General features: G+C 40.6%; 1 long non-coding RNA gene across 1 annotated transcript in view; it reads right to left on the minus strand.

Moving 5' to 3' along the window:
* Positions 1-3,445: 3,445 nt before the first annotated feature.
* LOC128110450 (uncharacterized) overlaps positions 3,446-24,486 on the minus strand; it is a 97,812-nt gene continuing 76,771 nt past the window's right edge. The window contains exon 3 of the long non-coding RNA XR_008218205.1: positions 3,446-3,986. This is a non-coding gene — a long non-coding RNA (uncharacterized LOC128110450). The remainder of the gene's footprint in view (positions 3,987-24,486) is intronic.

The raw sequence follows: 24,486 nt of genomic DNA on the forward strand, positions 1-24,486 counted from the left end.
ATTACAATTCTCACAACTTACATCCAAAAGCAAACTCTTAATAGAACTATTTACATTTCATAAACTTTAGCAAACATACAAAAGCAATTTCTTAATAAAACTATTTATATTTTCTACAAACAAAACATAGGGTACATTAACACAAATTAACATTAATCTACTCAAAGGACAGGAAATTATTTTTTTTTAATTAAAGAGACTTAGGAATATTAACTCTCCATTTTCTTTATAATTTTTTGAGTCTGCATAGAAAAAAATTTTCCATTTCTATACAAAGCAGTTCCATTTTTTTACACAAAACAGTCCATGAGTCACCACAGTTAATAAAGCATATATGCATAGACAAAACAGTTTGTAAGTCACTCAGTAGATAGAGTCTACATGTGTAGGTAAAATCAAAACTGTCCCATTGCAATTGAACCACTCCTGTCCATCCCATTTCTTAAGTCTGAAAAGTTCAAAAAGGCAGTTCTCATACTAGTCTTAATGTTCCACTGAATGCTTTCTGATACTGTTCTTAAAGTTCCAAAGAAATCCACAGCCAAAGTTTTATTTATTGCAGTTCCCCTGAATGCAACAACTCAGTTCAAACAAGCGTCTCTGAAACCTCATTCTCAGTTACAGCAGCATTTTATGGCAGTCTTCCCCTAGGAACTCTGCCCCAGGACTTGCTGCAGCCTAATTTGAAGTATTCTGCTTTGTATTTACAATTTTACTCCTGAAGAAAAGAATTTCACAGCCTCCAGTTACTTAATTCTGAGCATGCCCCCTTAACCTGCAGTGTTCCTTCTCTTTTATCCTCTGTACCCAAGTTCAACATCCAGGTACCATATGTGGGGGAGTCTCTGGGAATCCAATTCTGACCTGCTCCCACCTGACAAAGGGTTCCTGGGTGGAGGAGAGAGGAATGAGGAAATATTAGTTAGAAAGATAGAAGGAGATGATAAGAAAGAAAGAGACACAGGATAGCTACTGGAGGGCCCTGGATCAATACCTAGCTGCCCAGAGCTTCATTCAAAAGGGCTTTTTATAAAAATACCAAGGGGAAAGAGGCAAAAGACCTCCCCCTTGCAAGATCAAAGCACACCATACAGCCAAGTGTAGACCCTTCCAAACACCTGGTAAACATGTCTGAGGCCAAATCTTCCCATTATGCAGCCCTGCTGGGTAAAGCAAGCTCAGATTCTCTGACCCTGAGTAAGGTCTCACTAGGAAGCCTCTGTGGGCTACCACATTGAATGAACCTTAAGTCCAATTAGATAGCTGTTAGTTACCACCAACATGTGAGTGCCACTTATTACACCTTTATGGCTGGGCTGTCTTGCCAATGTTGACCATTGTTTGGCTCCCAGTTGTTGCATCTGGGTAGTACTATTATTTGTTTCCCTTTCTTGGCAGCGTGTATAGCATTTTCTAGCACTATGGAAGCTACAATGCAAGAGGTAGGCCCTCAGTTTGGAGAGGCAAATAACACCGTTTGCTTGATAAGACCTCAAGTAATCATATTATTTGATATTTACCCAAAACTGTAAGCAATATATATGTACACACACACATACACACACACACACACACACACACACACACACACACACACACACACACACACATACACATGTACATTCATGCTCATACACACACGCTACATATATATGGAAGTTATACCATATTGACTGACAATGTTCACCACGAGAACCATGGACAAAATCCCTTACCAGGCAGAAGAAGCATCCTTGCCTGTGGTTGGTCAGGTAAGTCAGTGACTCTCCCAAAACAATATATACTATTGATGAATCCCCATGGTTGCCCCTCAGAGGTTGAAGGTAAGCACCTACCGCTGAAGACATTTAGGACACGGGACTCAGATGATACAAGAATCTTCTTTATCAGCTCTTGTTTTCATTTGCTTTGTTTTGAGACAAGATCTCATTACCTAGCTGAGGCTGGCATCATTATCACTATGTAACCCAAGCTGGTCTTGAACCCCAATCCTTCTCTCAGCCTCTCATGTGCTGGAATTACAAATATAAGCCTCTGTACCCAACTTTATATATTGGTCTTGTCTTTGTGTAGGGAGGAAAGAGGCAAGGATAATGAAGTAAACATGAAAATGTTCTACACAAGGATTTTCTCAGAAACATCTAGAAGTTTTATTAATCTATCAGTGTGAGATGACTCATCCCTAACAGGCTTGAGGGCCAGACGGCTCAAACAAGTAAAAAAGATACTTTCTGAGAGCCAGCCTGGGTCTGCCTAAGGGTCTTAGCAACAGCAGCTGAAACATGATCTGGAGATGACCTGGACCAATGAGAGGCAGCCATGTCACACCAGCTGATGCGTATTCATCAGACCTCCCCCCAGGGTGGGGTGGAGGGTATATAAAGCTTGCCTCTTCCTGAATAAACTGAGCTTGTTGTTTCAACATTCTCCCAGAGTCTGTGTGGTTTGACTATGCGCCTACTTGGCCCCGGCCCCCAAAGGGAACACCAGCAAGGACCCTGCTGCATATCAGTATTGAACAGCTTTTGGAATATTTTCCTGTACTATGATAGCTACATTTCTAAGACCCTCACTGTCACCTCTGCTAACACATATGGGCACTGAAGAAGCATCCCCCAAGCATAGTTAACTGTCCAGCAGTGGACCTCACTTTCAGGAAGGGCTGCTGTGGAATGCTACTCTCAGTCGGGGCCACCATTTGAATGGGAAAAATGTAGAGACTAGAGTATGGACTGAGATCACTATAGAAAGAATAAATAAGAAAGAGTGTGGAGAAAATGTAACACAGAACCAGGTTGGGCTCCTCATTTCTTAGTTTACAGTTCAAAGTTTCCCTTGGATTCCTCAGGATCTCCAGCATTCTGTCAGCATACTACATTTTTGTTTATACTTTCCTTGAATTTCTTTTCTTTGTTGCAATAAGCTCAAGGTAATACATTAATATCTTCATGGATTCAGAAAAAGACTATATGTTGTGTTTGTAACCAAATGAGCCATTTAAATTCTAACATCAGGGATTTGTGGCTCACTACATGAATTCAATCCTGTGATAGTAACTAGACTATATCTGGTTCATCTCCACAATGTAGTGTTCACAGTGAAACCTGAAGAAACTAATCTGAATTATTCACCTGCCACTGATGGCATAGTTCTTCCAAGAACATTGGGATTCTGGTCAGGGTCTGTATCCCAGCCAGTACCAATTGTTTTATTGGTAAAATTGCAATATGGTACACAAGTGTAGAGTCCAGTGAGAAGAAAATAAGCAACATTTGTACACAAAAAGGTCTTATATATAAGAAACTGTCTGAATGTAGTTTACATGTTGCAATTATTATTAAGAACCATCTTCTACAAAGTGGATCTGTCAAAGGAAGGAGGAGATGGAAGTGATGCAGGGTAGGAACCACACCCATGACCGCTGGGAACCGGAAGTGGATTTCCCCCGGCAGGCTTTCCAGAACACCGGATGCCATGCCATGCCAGTAGGACTGAACTTTCTAACATCACAAACTACAAAGAAACAACAAATGTATGTTCTTTTCAGCCACCGGGTTTGTGACAATTAGTTATAAAACTCATAGAAATATAGCGTACTTCCTCCTCACCCCCAAAGCACACATCCCCCTTCAGCACTCCAAATGGGCCCTTGATAAATACCTTCGGGGAGTGAGTCAGACGTGCATGGCTGCTGTTGTTTACTCAGATTGTGCTGTCAGGTGCCTGGACTGTTATCTGAGCATCAGCACTTCCTACAGAGGGACTGCAGAATGAATTGAAGAGTGGTCACTTCCTTCTCAAAACTCTGGCTGAGATGAGAAGAGCGGAAGGTGACAGTCAATGGCTTGAAGGTATTTAGATACTCAGCTCTTGATAAAGTGGTGCAGAATTCGTCACTTGTCCCCACGGGCACCTTGTCACCACTTTCTCATGTGTCTGTTCATTGGACTCTCCAGGGCTGAAAGTTTTATGATATTTTTCTCCATCTGCAAACAGAAACACATAGATGATATAATGAACAAGCATTTTAATGACATTTGAAAAGGCAAAATAATTTGGCATGTAAGTCTTCCATGATCTGTGTATACTTTATGCCCACAGTATACCCTTCTTTGTTTTCCTTTTTCTCATGTTCTATTGCTCCACTCTGTTAAGGCATCCCCCAACTACAAAGGCTTCATTCTAATTTTCTGGCTTCTACATGTACTCCAAGTACACTGAGCTACAGACGTGAAGCTAGGATCCACGTTTGAGAGGGGACATGTAGTTTTATCTTTCTGGTCCTGGATTGCCTCACTCAGCATAAATTTTTCCAGTTCCATCTTCTTACTTGAAAAACTGAATTTCATTTTTTCTTTACAGCTAAATAAACCCATTTACAACAGTAACTAAAAATAAGTAAAATACTTAGGAATAAACCTAACCAAGGAAACAAAATCCCTCTACAATAAAAGCTTTAAAGCACTAAAGTAAGAAATTGAGCCGGGCGGTGGTGGCGCACGCCTTTAATCCCAGCACTCGGGAGGCAGAACCAGGCGGATCTCTGTGAGTTCGAGGCCAGCCTGGTCTCCAAAGCGAGTTCCAGGAAAGGCGCAAAGCTACACAGAGAAACCCTGTCTCGAAAAACCAAAAAAAAAAAAAAAAAAAAGAAATTGAAGAAGGCACCAGAAAATGGAAAGACTTCCATGCTCAAAAATTAGAAAAATAAATATTATGAGAATTCCTACCAAACAAATCTATAGATTCAATGCAATCTCACTCAAAATTACATGATTATTCTTCAGAAAAGGATTAAAATAGAAAAATATAAAAGATCAAGCATAACCAAAGAAATTTTGAAAAAATATATGTAATCATACTTGATTTCAAGTTATGCTACCCAGCTATAATAATAACAGCATGGTATTGGCACAAAACAGACGTGTTGATCAATTGAATAGAATATAGGGCCCATCTATAAATTCATGCAACTGCAACCACCTAATTTTTGACAAGTGTTCCAAATATACATTGGAGAAAGGGCAGCATCTTCAAAAAATGGTGCTGGGAAATCAGGGTATCACCACACAGGAAACTGAACTAGATTCTTGTCTCTGATATTGCACAGAACTCAACTCTAAATGAATCAAGACTCTCAGCATAAGACCTGATAGTCTGCAACATATAGGAAAGTAGGCAATGTGCTTCTACATGCAGACACGTGTAGAAACTTCCAAAATGGACTCTAGCAACACAGGAAATAAGCCCAATAATGGACAAATGGAATCTCATAGAATCAAAACACAGCAAAGAGACTTGTCAATCAGGCGAAGAAACCGCCCTCAGAATAGGTGAAAACTTGTTGCCATTTACACATCTGACAGAAGATTGGTGGCTACAATATACAAACAACTGAAAAAACTAAACACTAAGAAAAAAAACAAATAGAAAATAGGCTATAGAACTAAGCAAAGAGTTCCCAAAAGATGAAAAATGAGTGGAAAAAAAAACACACTTTAAAAACAGCTCACCATTCTTAGCAATCAGGAAAATACTGATCAAAACTACTTAATTACTATTCCTGTGGTAAAACACCATGATCTGAGCAACTTATAAAACAGAGTGTTCAATTGGGCTGATGGTTCCAGAGGGTTAGAGTCTGTAACAGCAGAGTGAAGGTGTGGCAGCAGAAACAACTGATGCACACATCTCCAAACTACAAGCAGGAGGCAAAGAGGCACAGTGGGAATGGCACAGAGTCTTTGAAACCTCAAAGCATGTCCCCCATGACACCTCTTTTCCAACAAGAACACACCTCCTAATCCTTCCTAAACAGTTCCATCAACTGGGAGCCTAGTATTCAAGCCTATGAGCCTGTAGGGGCCATTTCCATCCAAATCGCTATTCTACTTTAAGATTCCTGCTCACCACAGTCAGAATGACTTTTATTAAGAACGCTAGTGAGAAAGAAGGAGGAGGAGGAAGAGAAAGAGAAGAAAAAGGAGAAGGAGAAGGAAAGGAAGAAATATATTGTCATCAATTTAGGGCCAGGGGAATGAATGCTTGTACACTTTAGAAATCAGTCCAACGGTTTCTCATAAAATTACCATATCACCCAGCTATATCCCTTCTAGATATGTACCTAAAGAACTTTGTATCATATTAGAGAGATACCTGTACATCCATTTATGTTCATTCATAATAGCTAGAAAATTAGAGCAGACTAGGTGTCCATTAGATAATGAATGGGTAACAAGAATGTGGTACATGTGTACTCAAAGAACTTCTTGATCAGAGGAAGCCCATGTGGACATGGTTTATGTGCATTTTGTTTCACCTTGTACCTCTGCCATAACAAATTACAGTGATAGGAATTTGAATTTCCACATATCCAGGCACTTTTCCTTCAGGAAATGGTTGATAATCATCTCTCCTGAATTAAAGGCAAGCATGGAGAGTTATCTTGTCGCAGATGTCACTATCAGATCTCAGAGGAAGGAGCAGGGTGAAAATATGGCACTCCATAGTTGAAGAGAGCACGTCAGCAGAACCTCTCAAACCTCATTATTATTTCGTTGTTTTTAGATGAGCTCTTTCATGCCCAGCTAGCTATCTGTGGGCTTTGATTTCCGCAGTTTGAAATAAACAAACGCATGCTTTAATTGCTATTCTTTCTGCTTATGACTCTTCATTTTTATAATGAGTTTCTGCAGTACAGCTGGCTGGAGTTCCAGCCAGTGTCATTTTGGCTCCAGTATCTGTGTCAAAGAAGGTCCAGAAAAGCAGACAGCTCTTTGGCATTTCTAATGATTGATTTGGGGGACATTTCTATGAAGATTTGAAACAGCCTATCTTAGGAGAGTTTCTAGATTGGTAAGTAACCACTGTTGCTAGAGGGAGCTAAAATGAGGTGGGCAACACCATCACAACTGCTTACTGAGCATCACCACACATGTGTGCTTAGTGAAAACTGCCGTGTGAAGATGGAGGATATACTTCCTCAAATGGTACCTATGCAGCAGGAAATAACTCTGTAAAGTTGTTTAGACAACATATTCCATCGCCTATTACTTTCATATACTACAAATGCATAAATAAAGGTTAACAAATTAAAGAACAAAATGCATACAGGAAACTTTTTCCATGTATGTGTTATTACACAGTAAAAATATATTTATTAACGTACTGTACATATATCACACACATACACCCTCAAACTAGCTACAGAAAACTTCCTCTATATCTACCATAACCTCAATTACTACCTATATATTTGCAAAATATAGAATTTCAAAATGTTCTTTAGTCTTTAAAGTTATGAACATTGTATTCACATGTGGTGCAAGCTTTTGATTTTGTTGTGGACTTATTCCACATTGACAGTAGTTTGATTGGAGGCATTGGCTTCAAAAGAGGATTAGTGTATGTTCTTTTCAGGGTATTTTTTGGGGGATTAGGTGAAACTGAGTTTCCTTTAATGGATATGAATATTATTGAAATATACGTTACTTTGAATACTTTATTAAAATTACTCTGTAGCAATCTCATCTGTAATGAATGAAAAACATTTTATAATATATTACTACTTCTTGGCATGAACGATTTTGTGGAAAGCCTCAGACTTTAGAATCATCCGTTTTCCTTTCAGCACACCACACTGGTTGACATTTAAAGCTTCAGTAGGCTAATGTGGGAGGCCTGACTCCTGCTGCTCCGGCGCCTTCCAGCAGCCTTTCCTCAGGAACTAAGCCCACTGACCTGACTACCACCACCAAAGAACATGCACTCATTAAGCTCATGCAGAACTAATAAACCAAGTCACTAATCCCCTCAACTATTCTGCTCATAATTGCTTCGCTTTGATGGAAGTTCATCCAGAGTTACTTTCCCCAGGACCATGTCAAAGAAGGCTGGTGTAAATTAAAGCAGCCTCAGACAGTATTCAGATTCCCACCCATTGAAATGGGATGAATTTTAACAGAATTTTCCCCTCATGATTATTGAACAAAACTATTAAGGATGATCTTATTACCTCCAAAATTCTCCTTTCTTCATATCCATATATGCCTGTATTTTTTTTAAGTTTCTATGTTTGAACCATTTTCCATTTTCAATCCAAATGAACTCTGTCCCACTTATTGCATTCAGTTCTGCCTTTATTTTCCTTTTTCTTATTTTGTGCATTCTATTTTATTTCCTGTGTTCTTGAAATTTGTCTTTAGACACATAACTCCCTTTTAGATTCTTAAGTTTGATTCTTTCAGGTTTTGCTGACTCAACACTTTCCTCAAAAAGCTATCTGGAATCTTTAGCATAACCAGTCTGGAAATGATACATAAGAAAAATAACAATTACATCTTCTAAGTTCTAATGTACTCTTTACATTCCTGTCTTATAAAGATGAAAGGCCATGTAAATGATATGTGTGAATATCACAAAGATGAATAGATCTACAAATTCATCTGCAGATGTAGACAGACTCTTCTGTTTTGAAGACAATCATTTCTTAACAGCATTTGCTGGGTTTTCACTGTTCTTCCATGTATTTGAACCATCTTTCCTGCCAGGCAAATTCTTCTTGTGTGTAACTCTTAGGATGTGATCATGCTTTTTTTTTATCAGAAAGAGCGTCCTAGTGAAACTCAGCTGAAAGGGAGAAAAGGTTGCCATCTACTTTCCAAAGACTCCCATCTTCACAAATGCACTCCTCAGTCCTTGTCCCAGAGAAAGTACTCAGGCCCCTGAGCTGCTTTTTCTTCCCGGTAATCTAGGTGGAATGGTGGGGGAAGGGACAGAAGCTACAATTAAAACTAAATCATTATTTCTAGTAGTAGTCTGTGCTGGGTCTAAGTAGATTCTATGTTTCTCTGTAACTCAGTGGCTGGGCAGATGTCACATATACCTCCACCATTTAAGTATAAAACTATAGTTTATGGCCCACTGAGTTACAAACCCCCAACACCCCAAATCACTTTGATATCCATTGTCTTATGCAGAGGTCATACATGCCAAAGGCAAATATGGAATGAGCTGCTAACCTAACATCTTAAAAGGGTGCCTTTAATTACTGCTTCTCCATTCTCACATTTAAAGTCCAAAGTTACATTTTCTGGGTGTTTTTCTCAGGGTTTCTAGTGCAGTGAACAAACACCATGACCACAGTAACTCTTACAATGGAAAAAATTTCAATTGAGGTGTCAGATTACAGTTTCAGAGGCTTAATCCATTATCATCATGGCAGGAGACATGGCAGCTGGGAGTATGTTGACATGCAGGTAGATGCAGTGCTGGAGAATTCTACATCTTGAGCTTTGGCAGCAGGAAGTGGTCTGGACAGTGGAAATGGCTTGAGCATATATGAGACCTCAAAGCCTGCCTCCACAGTTACACACTTCCTCCAACAAAACCACATCTACTCCACACCTATTAATAGTGCCACTCCTTTGGGGGCCATTTTTTTTTTCAAACCACCACATCCCACTCTCTGGCCTCCAAAAGTTTGTAGTCAGATCATAATGTAAAAATGCATTCAGTCCAACTTCAAAAGTCTCCATAGTCTATCACAGTCTCAAACTTATTCAAAAGTCTAAAAGTTCAAAGTTTCTTCTGAGATTCATGCAATCTCTTAATTATAATCCCCTGTAAAATAAAAATTAAAAAAAAGATCACATACTTCCAACATGTAATAGTACATGATATATATTACTATTCCAAAACATAGGGAAGGAAGCATGATGAGAAAGTACTGGACCAAAGCAAGACCAAAAACCAGCTGGGCAAACTACAAACTCTGTCTCTCCATGCCTGACATCAAACTGCTCTTCAGATCTCCAACTCCTTTCAGCTTTGTTGACTGCAACATATTTCTTTCTCCTGGGATTGTTCTATTCCCTTGTAGCAGCCCTCCTTGCCAGATATCCCATGGCTCTGGTCTCTCCAACATCTTGGGTTCTCCACTGAAATCCAGGCTTCTCCTTCACAGCCTCACACAATGGCTTCTGCCTCTGGAGTGTTGGGATTAAAGGTGTGCCCCACCATACCTGGCTCTAAGGTTTTCTTTAGTTCCTTTTCACAAGTTGGAAACTTAGTTGGGTGGGATCTTGTCCTGAGGTCACCACTTTATTCCATTTCTTAATCTGTTTATCTCCTTGAACACTGGACTTAGCTCCATTCTACTTCCTAGTGCTCCTTTTCTCCTCAAATTGTAATTTTGTAATTTACCCTCCTCAGCTTGCTCCTTTTCATTATAAATCTTCATTCGAGTTACCACTAATAACCACATGACAGAGTCTATATGAGGCTGTTTTGAGATGTCTTCTCCCAATGGAATTAATCCAAAACTCTCTCTTTAGCCTCAGGCAGACTCTTCAGACAAAGGCAAAAGACAGCCTCATTCTTCACCAAAATATCACCAGAAAGATCTCTAGGCAACATACTAAAATTCTTCTCCTCTGAAACCTCTTGAGCCAGTCCCCTACCGTTCAAATAATTCTCAGGACCATTATCTCCCATCTTCCTACTAGTGTGGCCCGTTAAGCAGTGCTTAAAGCATCCCACTGCTTTCCTAACCCAAATACCAAAGTCCAAATTTCTAGGAAAAAAAAACAAAAACAAAACAAAACAAAAAAAACATGGTCAAGTCTATCACAACAATACCCCAGTCTCTAGTGGCAACTTCTATCTTAGTTAGGGTTTCTATTGCTGTAAAGAGACACCATGATCGTGGCAACTCCTATAAAGGAAAAACGTTTAATTGGGGTGGTTTACATTTTTCAGAGGTTTAGTTCATTATCATCATGGTGCAACATGGTGATGTGTGAGCCGACACAGTGCTGGAGAAGTAGCCAAGTGTCCTAACATCTTGACTTGCAGGCAACAGGAAATAGTCTGTGTCGATACACCTGGCTGGAGCATATATGAGACCTCACCAACAAGACCATACCTATTGCAACAAAGCTACTGTTAATCCCACCAGCCGAGAATAAGACCACTACCACAATTTGAAGCCAAAATTGAAGCAAGCTTTAAATATTGTCTGGGTGGATGGGCTCTGGCCAGGTCCATCTCTCGGTTTCCAGTAAATGGTCCTGAATCAGGGTTTACAGCGGCTTAATTATTTCCCATCAGGTCCAATCAGGGGCAAGCATACATCCTAAAGTACCTCCAGCCTACATCCAATCAGGGACAAGCATACCTCCTGACTATGTCCACCCTGTGAACCTCCTGCCCATATGTGATCAAGCACATCCAGCGCAAATGGGTCAAACTAACTTGTTTTTAGGGGAGTGAAAAACATGTGGCTTGTTATCCCCCATAAACAATAGACTCCAGCATTTTTGGGAACTGTCTATCCTTGGGCAAGGGTCTTGCAGATTAGAGGCATTTTTGTTTCACGGATCTCTAAGGCATAGTAATTAAAACTTAAAATTTAACTTTGGCTCTCACACCACACCTCCTAATAATATCACTTTCTTTGGGGGCCATTTTCTTTCAAACCACCACACTGGGGCATCCTTATTTTATTTCCTCCCCAAAGTAGTAAAAGATGAATTAAACTCACAAGCAAATTGGTATTTAAAGAAACTGGCAAAGATATGATTTTCAAATGTAATTATAATTAAGACTACTTAGGAGGATACAGAACTATCTCAGTAAAGTACATGTCACTCAATCATGAGCACCTGATGCTGATCCACAAAACTCACTTTTTAAAACCTGAGCATGGTGGCACATGTTTATACCATAGGGTTTGGGAGGTGAACACAGGGTTCCCTGAGGCTTTCTGGATAGCCTAGTCTACTTAATGAGCTCCAAGTCAGTGAGAGGCCCTATCCTAAAAAACAAGGTGACCAGCTCTTGACATCTGAAGCTTCATCCAGCTTCTACTAATAAGTACACATGCATGAATGCATATGTTAGCAAACATGCACACACGCAAACACACACAAAACCAGCAAAATTTTTACATTTTCTTTTACTTTAATCTAGTTTATTTTTCCTTTATGTGTATGGGTGTCTTGCTTATTATGTATGTCTGTGCATTGCATCAAGTATGTGCAATGTCCTTAGAGACCAGAGAAGGATATCAAATCTCCTGGGACTGGAGTTACAATTAATGGCAAGCAGTTGTGTAAGTGCTAGGAATCAAAACAGGTCCTTTGGAAGAGGTGCCTATGCTCTTAACCACTGAGTCATCTCTCTAGTCCCAAAATTTTAATATTTAGAACCAAATTGTATTTAATTAGTATTATAATATAATCAATAAGCTGTACATCAAATACATGGCATTTTTCTTATACTAAAGCAATGGTCCTTCTTAAGGAAAGAGTGGTTTTGCAATCCAAAAGAAACTTGGCAATGTGGGCAACCATCTTCCCATGCACAGCACAGTTACCAGGAGCACAGGAGTGTGACCAATCATCTTCCCATGCACAGCACAGTTACCAGGAGCACAGAAGTGTGGGCAACCATCTTCCTATGCACAGCACAGTTACCAGGAGCACAGGACTGTGACCAATCATCTTCCCATGCACAGCACAGTTACCAGGAGCACAGAAGTGTGGGCAACCATCTTCCTATGCACAGCACAGTTACCAGGAGCACAGGACTGTGACCAATCATCTTCCCATGCACAGCACAGTTACCAGGAGCACCAGGAACACAGGAGTGTGACCAACCATCTTCCCATGCACAGCACAGTTACCAGGAGCACCAGGAACACAGGAGTGTGACCAACCATTTTCCCATGCACAGCACAGTTACCAGGAGCACCAGGAACACAGGAGTGTGACCAACCATCTTCCCATGCACAGCACAATTACCAGGAACACAGGAGTGTGACCAACCATTTCCCCATGCACAGCACAGTTACCGGGAGCACCAGGAACACAGGAGTGTGACCAACCATTTCCCCATGCACAGCACAGTTACCAGGAGCACCAGGAACACAGGAGTGTGACCAACCATTTTCCCATACACAGCACAGTTACCAGGAGCACAGGAGTGTGACCAACCATCTTCCCATGCACAGCACAGTTACCATCACAGGAGTGTGACCAATCATCTTCCCATGCACAGCACAGTTACCATCACAGGAGTGTGACCAACCATCTTCCCATGCACAGCACAGTTACCAGGAGCACAGGAGTGTGACCAACCATCTTCCCATGCACAGCACAGTTACCAGGAGCACAGGAGTGTGACCAACCATCTTCCCATGCACAGCACAGTTACCATCACAGGAGTGTGACCAACCATCTTCCCATGCACAGCACAGTTACCAGGAACACAGGAGTGTGACCAACCATTTTCCCATACACAGCACAGTTACCAGGAACACAAGAGTGTGACCAACCATCTTCCCATGCACAACACAGTTACCATCACAGGAGTGTGACCAACCATTTTCCCATGCACAGCACAGTTACCAGGAGCACAGGAGTGTGACCAACCATCTTCCCATGCACAACACAGTTACCAGGAACACAGGAGTGTGACCAACCATCTTCCCATGCACAGCACAGTTACCATCACAGGAGTGTGACCAACCATTTTCCCATGCACAGCACAGTTACCAGGAGCACAGGAGTGTGACCAACCATCTTCCCATGCACAGCACAGTTACCAGGAACACAGGAGTGTGACCAACCATCTTCCCATGCACAGCACAGTTACCAGGAACACAGGAGTGTGACCAACCATTTTCCCATGCACAGCACAGTTACCAGGAACACAGGAGTGTGACCAACCATCTTCCCATGCACAGCACAGTTACCAGGAGCACAGGAGTGTGACCAACCATCTTCCCATGCACAGCACAGTTACCAGGGACCTTGAAGTCTCCTCTTAGGGTTCTCAGTCTCATTAATAAAAAGAACTTAAAATGGACTCAGAAGGAAGTTTGCGGACTTTTTTTATTGGCATTTGAAAGAAAAACAATAGGGCTAGCAAGCTGCTAATCTCGGCAGCTTCCTAGAGAAGGGAAGTAGAGAAGCGAAAACATGCCTTTTTAGTTAGGTATAGATATCAACGAGAATTATATGATGTGTAAGCTGTGTCAAGGCAAGGGGGTAGGAACTTCAGCAAAAGAATGAGAAAGCCCAGCTCATCAGAAAAAGCATGCCCAGGGTCTGGCTAGGATCTGAAAGAAAGAAAAAGAGATAAAAAGAGAGGGAGGAAAAGGGGTTTCACTTTTCTGAGTACTTTATAAAAAGAGGACAGACTTAGCAGAGCTACATGATGGCAGCTTCATAAGTGACTGCACCAGGGAAGAAACGTATGCTGTCTTTTAAAGGAGATAATTATTCCTCTCGTCTCTTTTCATGGCTTTAGGTGAATCAGCCTTCCTAGGTCAGGTGATTGATATCCCAGCTGGATTAACTTTTCTCTTTTGTAGTTTTTGCTTGTTTGTTTGTTTTTTGTTTTGTATGTTTTGGTTTGGTTTTTTGAGACACGGTTTCTTTGTGTAGCTCTGGCTGTCCTGGAATTCGCTCTGTAGACCAAGCTGGCCTCCAACTCAAAAAGATCCTCCTGCCTCTGCCTCCCTGAGTGCTGGGATTGAAGGTGTGCACCACACCTGACTGCTGGATTAACTCTTAAGGAAGAAAAAATAGTATGTAATATTATAATCTTTAGAGTAGATCAGAATGCTATGTCTCCATCCAGGACTAGAGGTATTCTATTCTTTTGACTAGACCTTAAGGAATGGTAAAGCTGTTTATCTTTCTAGTGTTACCAGGAAAGTTTGAGGTGGAGTCCAAAGGTCCAGGGGCCTTCAAGGCTACTGTAACACCATCATAAAGAATCACCTGACTCAGGTGCCAATAGTGACAAAGCTGATAAATCTAGATATGGTTGGAAAGCTGAGGTACAACATTGGAGTTGATCATTGGAAAATTAAAGAAAAATTAATGCAGTGAGTAAATAGGTCAAAGGAAATCCTGTCTTTCACCTCTGTCTTTGAAGACCATAAAGGGAAAAATACATGGCAGGAGACATGGTTAGATCCTTGTTTATGGACACCCAGTCAGAAGGTAGCAGCACCATAATGACAGTTTGGTACATAAGCTTTGTAGGCAGCATCCTGTATTCACAATCCATCCAGTTCTTCCACTTTCTAAATCTGGTAGTTTGCAGCTTCACCTCTGGCCTCTCAGTTCTTCAGCAGTAAAACAAAGGTAACAATAGCAGTCATCTCATTGCGAGGTCAAAAATAACTTACTGTTGTTACAGCATGGGGCTTGTAAAAAGCATGGTATGGGTCTTTGCCATTTGTTGATATTGTTTTATTGTTGTTGCTTGATTCTTTTGAGGCAAGGTCTCGATATCCACCTCTGGCTAGCCTAGAACTTATCATACAGACCAGACTGGCCTACAACTCACAGAGATATGTCTGCCTCGGCCTTGGCCTGTCAAGTGCTGACATTATAGGTGTGTGCCTTAGTTTTGTAAATATTATTCTTATCACACTTGTTATTTTTCATAGGTAAGAATACGGAAATTTAAAGAAGCATAGAAAATAGACCACAGGGACCACATGTGAGCTGGACTAGATGCCATCAGATCCCAGGTTGAGACATGCCTGCATAGTTCAGCATCAGAAACTTTCCTAAAGGCAAAAGAGTTGCCAGTGTGTCTCCTGAAAGCTTCACCAGGGCAAATTATTTAGCCTGTAAAGTTGTTTAAACAGTTTTATAGATGAGGATAATTGAGGCCTACCCAATCAATAGACTTGTCCACAGTTAAGTAACTAATTTCATTCTGAGTCAGTCCACATCCAAAGGAAGGTTGAGGTTTCAAAATGCAGGAGATCCCATTTTAAAAGATAAAGACATATTCCTCACTACCAAGAACAGATAGAAATAAGGTATCAAATCTTCTAGAAGAGCTAGTCAATTGTACTTCCACAATTTCGGTGAGGTGATTTGCTGAGTCACCTAGACTCATCTTGCATCTTAGATGATGAAGCTGTTTTTTGGTATATTTAGTGAAGCCTTGGGACTGCGTGTTACATCCCCTCAGGGGTTCCCAGGCCTCAGTCACTGGTCCATTAGTGACTGGAGTTTGACAGAATACAAACAACAGGAAAAGAGAAGATAAATCTTTAGAGGACTGTCTATTCTACGCTGATTTTCCTGTGTGGAAAATCAGATGACTTGCAACTAATTGTTTGTGTGCGAAAGCTCTTGGCATCGTGGCCAACAAAAGCAATGGACAGTGTGTCTGCTCCAAGCAAACACGTCAGCTCATGCGTGCAGCAGATCCTTATGATCAGAAGGCTGGTCATGTGAGATGATTGCTTTTTAGCTCCACTTCAGCAGGCTTTTCCTGTGAACATAATGTCTGGCCTGCTGAGTGCAAGGCTGCCAAGGCAGAGCCACAGGTGGCCATGACTTGGCAAGTGATAAAACAGCAGTTCCCTGAACACAGCAAGAGAGGGACAGGATTTTCTGTCTGAGTTTTGATGCCTACAGACAGCACAAAGAGTTTCTCCTTGGAAACCTAAACTTCTCAGTTAAATATAAAGCCCAAAACATAGCCCCGAATGACTGAATCCATATTCAACAGTTGGAAACTTAGACAAACAAAGTAAAATAACAATAAAAAGATTTAGGAACTTTTACTCAAGTAACTGAAATTTTAGGCTATACAATGACATTTTTGCTAAATAACAAATGACTGTCTTCTTGTACCTTTTTGCTCATTTTTTTCTTTTATCATTGGGGACCAGCAAATATTTTTATTCTCTAACTTTCAAGAAATGTCATGTAGAATGCATGCACAGAGAATTCTTCAAGTGCTGGTAAAACTTCACTTTCTGTATCTCTCGATCACAATATACAGCTAACAAGAGGAGTCTCACCAGAAGCCATTGACGTAACAGTACCAATCTTTCTACTCATTCCACCAACAGTGTGTTCTTCACGTCATTTTTATCCATCAGTCTGCTTCTATCCAAACTCTTGATGTCCTCATGATGTAAATTCAAATATGTGCATATACATCTATACATAATGTCAAGCATCTGAGTGCACCCTTGCTCCCATAGCTGAGTATCTGTTTGCTAAACCTGTTCCTTGGGGATTATAAATTCCAGCTTCCAAGATACAGCAACAGAGAACCAAGGCCAACACCAAGAAAGCTGTAGGTTCTGCCTCGTTAGGAGCTAGCTAGATGGAACAAGTTCAGCCCTCCGTTTTCTTCATCCATAAAACATAAATAAAAATGTATAGCTATTATCCAGAGTCATCATTAAGATTGGTTGAGGTCATGAACATCATGGCATCTTTTAAAGACATGCAACTGGTGCTTTTGGGGTTTGGGTTTTTTTTTTCAATTTTTAAAATAAGTTTTACTTTATTTATGTGAGTATTTTGCTTGCATGTATGTATATGTCCACCACGTACATGCCTGGTGCCCCCAGAGGTCAGGAAAAGGCACTGGATTCCTTGGAACTGGAGTTATAATTGTGAGCAGCCATGTGGGTGCTTGGAATTGATGGAGTAGCCGGTGTTCTTAACCTCTGAGCCATTTCTCAAGGCCTGCAATTGGTATTTTTGTATCATAAGAAAGAATCTCCATTTTATAAAATTAAGTGATTTCATTGTTTAAAGGACACTTAGTATAAACTAGTCAAATGTATACTTCAATTTAAAACTCTGTTCTTATTCTTTAGCCAATGAGCTATAAATTTTTACTTGAATACAGTTCATGATGGGAGGGAGTCCTTGGTCTCTGAAAGCAACACACTCCAATCTTGAATAACCTTTAACCTTTAATAACCTTTAACCATATAGTATTAAAAACAATGTGCCGGGCTGGAGAGATGGCTCAGAGGTTAAGAGCACTGACTGCTCTTCCAGAGGTCCTGAGTTCAATTCCCAGCAACCACATGGTGGCTCACAACCATCTGTAATGAGAGCTGGTACCTTCTTCTGTATACATAATAAATAAATAAATCTTTAAAAAAAAAAAAAAAACAATGTGCCATCTCTGACATGGATTATAAACTGACAACTTACCATATGTATATCAGGAAAAGTCTACGTACATGCTTCCTTGATTGTTATTGGCAAATGGTAGTCTATTTAATTATGTTCAAGTCTCCAACTGAAAACAAAAACTACTAAAAATCATACCACATTTCTGATATTTTAACTCCTAAATTCTGAGGCAATTCAGAGTTCACCTGCAAATAATCTCTGTAGTTTAAAGGTAAAACAAAACGAAGTCCTAAGGAATAAAGACCAAAATGAATTTTTGTGTAATTGTAACTATCAGAGGTGATAAGCATATGGAAAAGAGCTAGGGTATGAATTATCAGGAAAATTTAGATTAAACTACAATTGTCTATCAAGACACATAGAAGAGAACTTTAGATTCGAACCATTGATAATACACAGCAATGCTGAACATGTGGGGCATCTGAAAACCTCACTCACAGCTGGTCAGAATGGAAATCCATATCATTTTGTGGTACATATTTAAACCAAAAATACTATTGTCAAACAAACCTAACACCAGAAATGATGGGGGTTTTCTCCACCAGATGAAATGCATAAAAATGTATGCAGAAGCTTTATTTATAATTATGCCTATCACCTGTAAATGGATAAATTGTGAGATATTTGTGATGCACAATAATGAAAGAATTAATGTACCTCTACCAACAGCTAAGTCACAGACCTCATACTCAAGGGTACACAGCAAAGTCATAAACCTCACACTCAGGGGCAAAGAAGTCTCAGAACAAAAGGTAATACATAATTGCGTGGCTTGTATTCTTAAATTTTGCTACTCTACGAAGAATCATCCAAGCATCTCAGACTTACAATACTCTCCATTTTTTCATTGTTCCTTCTTAAATTTACTTCTAGGTAAAATATATTTAGCCTTTCTTCTTGTGTCCATTCTTTCCCTTTGGATCTTTCTTTGTACATTTCCTGGGCTAAGTCCTCAGCTTAATTTTTTTGTTTGTTTGGTTTTGGTTTTGTTTTTTTGAGACAGGGTTTCTCTGTGTAACCCTGTCTATTTTGGAACTTGCTCTGTAGACCAGGCTGCCCTCAGACTCAGAGATCTGCCTCCCTCTGCCTCCTGAGTGCTTGGATTAAAAGTGTGTGCCGACTGTCAGATTAAAATTTTAATACAGCTTTTTTTTGTGTGTGGTGCTGGCAACTGAATCCAGGGCCTGATACATGCTAAGCAAGCGGTAGATCACTGGGTTGCATCCCACCATTTATAAATGTATTTAAAGGAAGTTCAAGTGTAACTTACAGTGACTAGGGTGATAACAATGACTGCCTTTGGATAGGCATAATGGGGCCTTCCAAGGTGGGTGCTAGAGAGAGTTGATGTTAATATCAATACACAGTTGTTACTCTGTATAGTGGTTATGCAATGTCTGCATTTACACAAATGAGTTTATTTTTATATTTAAGAATTGTGCACAGAAAAAAATCCTACCAGCAGGAGTTTGTTGCTTCAAAATAATGTAATCTATGCTATAACTCATCTAATCAGAAAGAGTTGCCAAAGGCATACTGTGAGTTAATTACTGTGTTTGTAGACGGGAAGCTGCTGATGTCTGTGTCTTGGCAGAAAGAAAGTACACTTAGTTCTTCTGAGCACCCTCCGCTTACCTAATCTAAAAGCTTACAAAATTCACTGCAACATTTCTCGCTGATGGAATAATTCTTCAAAAATAAACACATTAGAAACAGTAGTTGCTTTACCTACGACTAAGGCAAATTAGGCATGACTTGGTTCGAGAAACCTAACACTGAAAGGTGTGGCCCTGTAATTCATGGAATTCTATTACAAACTCTAAATAAAATGACTTGGAGCACTCATGAAAACTGAGTTCTATAAAGAAAGAAGTCACTTAAAAAGCATGTGAAAGGTGTATACCTGAGCATCATGGCCTCCAAGATAATGGCAAAAATGGCATGTTTGGGGGGATTTTATTAATCTCCTGAGGCAGATAATGTTTCCTGGAGAGGAAGGGGTTCCTCAAACCTGTCCCTTCTCTAAACACAGCTGCCTCTGAACACACGCAACACGTTCACTAGTCCAGATTGTCCTAATATCATTCACCCGCCTTAGAAGGATGGACAGAAAATGAAACAAATCTCGCTGGTGTTAGTTTGGTTTGATTTGGTTTTTTATTTGTTTTGTTTTAGATACATTTATTATATGTTGTGTGTATGAGTGTTTTGGCTTGCACGTATGTATATGCACCACATGTGTGACTGGCTCACTCAGAGGGCAGAAGAGAGTTTCAGATCCCCTGGGCCTGGAGTTACAGACAGTTGTGGGCCTTCCTGTGGTGCTGGGAACTAGACCCAAGGCCTCTGCAAGAGCAACAGATGCGCTTAACCATGAGCAGTCTCTCCAGCCCAGGTCCTGAGCAGCAAGTGCTTGAACCACTAGACCATCTATCCAGGCCCTAATGCTCTGTGGCTAATAAGATAAAAAGTAAAGAAATACAGAGAAAACCAATTAATTGTCCAGAAAATCTACTGCTTTACGTAAAAGCGGTGAGATGAGGGGCACAATCTCGAGTTCTAACCATGAGATAATTTTCAGCTGAGTGGAAACAGTCACCACTCGGGTAAAGAAGGAGAGGGTTCCTTTCCAGAGCTGAGTGTTTCACCTTTCACTGCACACTGTGATGTGTCATGAGCGGGCACATCAGCGACAAATAGCGTTTTCAAGACATGTACAGAAACTGTGCCCCATGGCAGAGCGACTAACCTGTTTATTTTTTTATTTTTTATTTTTTATTTATTTTTTTTTTTTTTTTTGTGTGTGTGTGTGTGTGTGTGTGTGTGTGTGTGTGTGTGTGTATGTGTTTTCTTTTTGAGACAGGGTTTCATGTAGCCCGAGCTGGCCTCCAGCTCAGCTCACTATGTAACCAAGGTTGGGCTGGGACTCTTGATCCTCCTGCTTCCCCTACCCATGTCCTGGAATTACAGACGTGTGCTCCCACGTCCAGGGGCTTTACAGTGGCTGACGTTTAGAAGGGTCTGATTTCCACCTGAAAGGAAGTCTTAGGTGTGTGGGCTGATTCTAAGGCACCGGTGACTTCCCACACCTTAACTATGGAGCTTGATCCTGGCCCCGTCTCTGTCTACCTCAACTCCTGCTCTCCACGTCCCACCAGTGTTCTGACCGGTTTTAATTTGCACATAGGAAAGGTTAAGGAGGTGTGTGCTAAGATGTGAGGAAATGGCTCTCATTCCAGAATTGACTCCAGGTCTTCTGTTTTTATTCAAATTAACATTGCGATAATATTTCTTCTTCTGCAGTGCACAGCATACTATGATAGATCTGAAAGACTACAAAGGAAACAGATTCTCTGAAAGAATAGTGACAGAAATATAAAGAGATGGTCTGAGACTAAGGGACAACAGGAAGGTTTAAGTGGTTATGGGACGTAATTCATCTTCTATGGCAACCTGCCATGCAGTATTTAGATATTCAATTAAGCATCATTCTGGGGTTTTTTTATTTTTTTATTTTTTTGGTTTTTCAAGACAGGGTTTCCCTGTGTAGCTTTGAGCCTTTCCTGGAACTCACGTGGTAGCCCAGGCTGGCCTCGAACTCACAGAGATCCGCCCGGCTCTGCCTCCCGAGTGCTGGGATTAAAGGTGTGTGCCACCACCGCCCGGCCATTCTGGGTTTTTTAAAGAATGTGTGTGTGTGTGTGTGTGTGTGTGTGTGTGTGTTTGTGTCTGTCTGTCTGTCTGTCTCTGTGTGTGTCTGTCTGTCTGTCTGTCTGCCTGTCTGTCTGTCTAAGTGTGGCCTTGCATACACAAATGCGATACTCATGGAGAGCAACAAAGGTCATCAGATCTCCCGGAACTAAGTGGTTGTGAGCTCCTGGCATGGGTGCTGAGACAAATCTGTCTGATGGCCTTCAACTTGGCACATCAGCTCTGATGTTAAACTCACCAACTTCCATACGTATGTGAGCTAGTTCTTTGTAATAAATATATCAATAAACTATACTAGTTTTGTTTCCTTAGCAAATCTTAACAGTTGCCTTCAAAAGCCTTCAAACCTCTAGAGGATGGTGGGGATGTTGGAAGCCAAAAGGAAAACATAAATACCATAGCGGATGTTAGTTAATAAGAGAAAGGATATCCGAGACCCATTATATCTAGAACAATTCAATTTTACTCTTCCATAGAAAATGAACGTGTTTTAAAACAATGAAGATCGTGTTAGATTCTGGTCTGTGATATAAAAGAGGATTATGAAATGTGAAAGATAGACCCCAATACCAAGAATTCCCAACCCCATAAAGCTTGCTATTGATTCACCCTTGTAGTATCTACCATACAAATTCACTTATTTTACCATAAAAGTATATGCAAAAATTCACCATAAAGCTTCATGAAAACACATATTTAAAAAAAAATCACAAACTCATTTACTTTCCAAAAAAATAAATGAAGTGGTATTATTTAGTCACCTGTTGAGAGCATCTCTCCCTGCTGGAGATGCAGGTTAAAAGACAACTAAAACACAACCCTGGTCTCGGGCAAATGGTGAGAGAAGTATGCAGTGGTCATTTCAGTGGTGGGGGCATGAAGAAAAAGAGATAAAACCTGTAGGGGCCAAATCTTCCCAGTGAAGTCAAGAATGGAAGTGTCATGAAGGTTCCGAAAAATGGAATCTTAAGATTGAGCTTTAAATGATAAAGAGATACGTTTGGGGGACAGGATCATCGGTGCAGAAGGAATATCCAGTGTCGGGATTCCCAGAGTGCACTGTGAATGAGTAGAACAGCCATGAATGTAGGCGAGGAATAGACAGAGGGACTCAGAATCTCTAGCTCAGGGTAGATTTCCTGCCTAGCATTGTACAAGACAGTGGTCCAATCCCAGCCCGCAAACAATGATGACAGTGATGGTGATGATGATGATGATAATGATGATGATGATGGTGATGATGTTGATGAAGTGATGCTCGTGGCAGTGGTGAGGGTGGTGGTAATAAAATAGAGTTGATGAAGACCAAACTTGAAAGATTCTGAGATTCCTTGACAATCATTTAATGCTTTCCTCTGAACAGCAGTTGTAATGGATAATCATGTGTTACGTCATCTCGGGAGAACCTGGTTAATACAAATAAAAAACACAAAAATATCAACTTGGAAGTAATATAATCTGTTTTACATTTTGAAGAATAATGATAGTAATTGTGCATGAAATTCTTTGCAGGAGTTCATTTTTTAAATTGTGCAGATGTCTGTGTTACAAGTGTGTGGGCATTTAGTACTGGGACATCATTAAACTTATATTAAACATAGGAAACACAATCTTTGCCCTCATGGAGACAGGCAGTCTAAGGAGCGACAATACATGTTATTTGGAAGGGAGAGCAAGTAGAAAACTACTGGAAATCCCCATCAAGAAAGTAGAAACGAAAAACCAGTTTTGAACTAGATGAGGACAACACCATTGATAAGATCCAGCCTAACAAATGGCTAAAGGGTTGGGGTGATTTCGGAGGGAAAGAGGCCTGGACAGAGCCCAGGCTTGTCTTGGGGCCAGCACAGAAGTGACGGTGCCTGGGGGCGGAATGGTTTGAGGGAAACAGGAGTGAACTTGCTTGTGAGTCTAGGGTTGGGATGTTTCTGAAAAATGCACATGCAGAGCAAAAACGGGAGTCATCTTCAGTGTGTGGGCCTAGGATACAGACTGGAGATTCCACACGCCCTCCACAAAGATGGGAAAGACATCAAAATATTAACGGCAACTGTCTTCATGGGAAACAGTAGCATTTTGATTTTAGTCTTTTCCATTTTCCAAAATTTCCAAAGTTATATTTCTTTTACAATAATTTTAAATGTTTTGTTGTTTTTGTGTTGTTTCTTGATTTTCGGTTTTTGGTTTTTCAATACGGGGTTTCTCTGTGTAGCAGTTCTGTCCTGGAACTCACTCTGTAGACCAGGTTGGCCTCAAACTCGCAAAGACCCACCTGCCTCTGCTTCCCTGAATGCTGGGATTAAAAGCATGTACCACTACACTTGGTTTTAAATGTTTATTTTTAAACACAAATAAATAAATATAACTTAGTTTATGGCTGCTATATATGGTTTTAGGAGAATCTTAAAAAGCAAAATGTGAGGTTAAGCAGTTCATTGATGAAAACTAAACTATACAAACAGACCTCGGTCATTCACAGAGTTGATTTCATTCAGTCTTTAGAGCAACTCCGTGAAGTGAGTACCACTGCCTCCACAGCTGTTTCATGTACAGAGGCTGAGGGTGGGGAGGCTGAGATGTCTAACCTACTCTCCTTGCCTATGGCACAGCTGGCTTCGGACTCGGGCCTTAGGACAAGCCATGGCACTTCCCAGGTGGGAGCAGTCACTGTCTGCTGCCCGTCACTGAGTTCTAAGATGGCTGAGAAAACAAAAGCATGCAGAGTGGGAACTTCCTTTGGAAGATTTGCTTTTTTATGCCACTGTTTTCTTAAGGAGACATGGAAAGAAGACAC

Source organism: Peromyscus californicus, unplaced genomic scaffold (assembly GCF_007827085.1).
Source record: "Peromyscus californicus insignis strain IS unplaced genomic scaffold, ASM782708v3 Scaffold_15__1_contigs__length_86483966, whole genome shotgun sequence".
Classification (NCBI taxonomy): Eukaryota; Metazoa; Chordata; class Mammalia; order Rodentia; family Cricetidae; genus Peromyscus; species Peromyscus californicus.